At 30.6% G+C, this 2,867-nt stretch overlaps 1 long non-coding RNA gene across 1 annotated transcript; it reads left to right on the top strand.

The window, feature by feature from the left end:
* The first annotated feature begins 319 nt into the window (after window positions 1-319).
* On the top strand, window positions 320-2,072 carry LOC143042459 (uncharacterized). The gene is made up of 2 exons (XR_012967998.1): window positions 320-477; window positions 1,730-2,072. It is a non-coding gene; the product is annotated as an uncharacterized LOC143042459 (long non-coding RNA).
* Window positions 2,073-2,867: the final 795 nt, after the last annotated feature.

Below are 2,867 nucleotides of genomic sequence, written 5' to 3'. Positions count from 1 at the left end.
CATTGTGAGCAATTGTAATTATAACTTATTATCATTGATACCAGGATTAAAATGTTGTACGCCAGAATGACATTCCATGTACACAAGATTCTTCGGTGAATCTCGAAGCAATTGCAAAAACTGTACAAAGTTGAGGAACATCGTGGACCCAAAGTTGTGAATGGTGTTGCAAAAAAAAACCAAAGTTAAAAAAATATCAACATGCTGAACTTCTTGATTCGTATAGTTTGTCATTTTTTTTTTTTTATTTTTTTTTTTTTTTTGGTGCTTCGGTTTAAATTCTGAAGAAAACATTATGCATGTTACAGTTGCATTTGTATTCTAAATAGAAGAATGATTTAAATATACATTTTGTAGGTTATGTTTCCTGATTCCAGATTTACTGACCGATTAACAATAATCAGAATTACGAGTCTGTATCGTTATCGTTAGTATTTCTTCATCAAAACACAACATAAAGCACACATGTACATGTAGGTAAGACACATGCATTTAACAATATATGTAATTAATAAACACTCAACTAAAATGATCTCTATATGAAAGAAAAATTATCTAAAAATTCGTAATTGATACGAAACACTGTACACAAGAAGCAAGGTATGCATTTTCTCGTACAATATTTTGTGTTTAGATGTACCACAAAGGAAAACCTAGGTTTTAAGGTTTTTGTGTTGAATTTAAATATATTATGACATGTATGAGAAAGAAGTAAAATCACTAAAATACTGAAATCCAAGGAGTGCCTACAAATTAAATGGCAAAATATATCAAACGAATGGACAACAACTTTAATAACTTTACTTTTATGTGTATACATTTTTTTTTTATCTCTAACGTATCATTTCTTTTTGTAATGTATTGGAATTGCAAAAACAAAACTGTAGTTGAAGAGTTACTAATGTCAATTCTAATTTGGCGGAAGAAAATCTCTTTACTGTCACAGCTACAAAATGTTAGTATAACTGCTTTGCGACCGTCAAATCGTCTATTCACGTTGCAACCCTTGAACTACAGTTATTTCATTCCATAAATGGAAAGTCGAGAAAAACTCAATACTGTGGATTAATTATTATTTGTTGGACACTACTTTTCGTTGATTCCGTAGGTACAGGTGAACCTCGAAATCAAATTTTCAACGAATAACTAATTTTATACAGTCTTGTATGACATGTATGAACACATTAGCAAAACCACGAAATAAAATATCCACGAGTATATAACTATTATTTCTATATCCACGAAAAGCAGTACCCATGCAAATAAATGAATCCACAGAAAATTCAAACATCATCAAAAAACGAGTGAAAAACAAAAAAAACAACTTAAATAGTCCTTACTATGTACGCCTTAACCCTAGAAAAAAATATAACAATACAACTATGTGTTGCTGTCTTTCTCCGTTGTCAATATTCAAAATTCTAAGGTTGTTTTTATTTAGAGTTTTAATCCCTAGTCTTTATTACAATGGAATGAAAATACTAACATTGGAAATGATTACCTAAATTTGACAAAGACTAATTGAAAAATGCATTTCGTTCACCATATTGGTAAATGAAATCTAGACAGTTGCATCATGCAGTGATCAGAAGTGTGTATAATTTTCCGGTTTAAATGTGGTTGCAAAGTGCGAACTATGCACGGACTAAATAATCATGAATCAGTTGGAATTAACGTTCATTTTGTATTTTATGAACAGCTAATTACTCAGATGGTAACTATTTTACAGAAAAATTGATTTTCACTATTGATATCTCTGGAATGATGATCGAGAATGGAAATGAATAAGATGCTTTTAAATCCAAAACATCATATGAACGTTGACGAGCTGTGAAAAGGATCAATGTTATTGCCAAACCTGGAGATACCTACAAACTGAAGCTGAGGACATATATTTTTTTAATAAATAGGCTGTTTGAACTATTTGAAAACAAGATAAAAGAAGGTCACACATTTGTAATCAATAGACTGTTTGTAGATGTTTTATATTACTATGTACGCATAAATTCTGTTAATGGATGTAGTGAATTTGATTTGTGACCAATAATAAAATACAATATTTATCATTATAATTACTATTATTTGTATGGTTTTTTTTTACCATATTGTGTTTATGTACAGGAGCAATATATAAACACAAAGGTAGACATCAACAATCTGTTCCTTAAAATCTGTTTGCCTTTGTCGTGACGTATTGAACAAAAAGAAATAGGTAATAATATTTATATTAGTACCAACCAACCAAACACAAAAGCTATTAATTTAGTTGCATCTAAATATACCAGGAAAACCCAGTCAAATATATTTTCCATCTTAGAAACTAAATCGGAAGGATCTTTTTACAGAGTACAGGTAACCGGATCACAAAGCAAACTACGTACACATTGTATGGATATAATTTCTGTTGAATACAATTCTGGCTAAAAAAAATAACCCCGCCGTATTTTGGCGCCTATCCCAAGTCAAGAGCCTATTACCTTTATTAGTTTTGTATGCTTTTCAATTTTGGTTCATGCGTATGCTTTGGAGTTTAGTAAGACTTTCATTTTTACTGAACTAGATCACATGTTTGTTAAGGGTCCAGATGTAGCCAGGATCCGGGATTCTTTTAGCTGTGTTAAAGACCGATTGTTGGCTGTTGGATCTTTGTTCTGATTGTTGTCTCCTTGACACATTCCCCATTTCCATTTTCATATTGTTAAAACGAGAGATTTATATGATTTAGGATTAGTAATTTTCATTCGTTAGTCCTTATGGAAAGGGGCACCAGTCTTTATAAGTGATGTTTACTTATATTTCGGTTATTGATAATTAGATTCTATAGTGATTGATAATCAAATAAAATGTTATTTTTCGGATATTGTGAC

This window comes from Mytilus galloprovincialis, chromosome 8 (genome assembly GCF_965363235.1).
Source record: "Mytilus galloprovincialis chromosome 8, xbMytGall1.hap1.1, whole genome shotgun sequence".
NCBI classification, from domain to species: Eukaryota; Metazoa; Mollusca; class Bivalvia; order Mytilida; family Mytilidae; genus Mytilus; species Mytilus galloprovincialis.
Note: the sequence above shows the minus strand (reverse complement) of the source record. Positions and strands in the feature narration are given on the sequence as shown.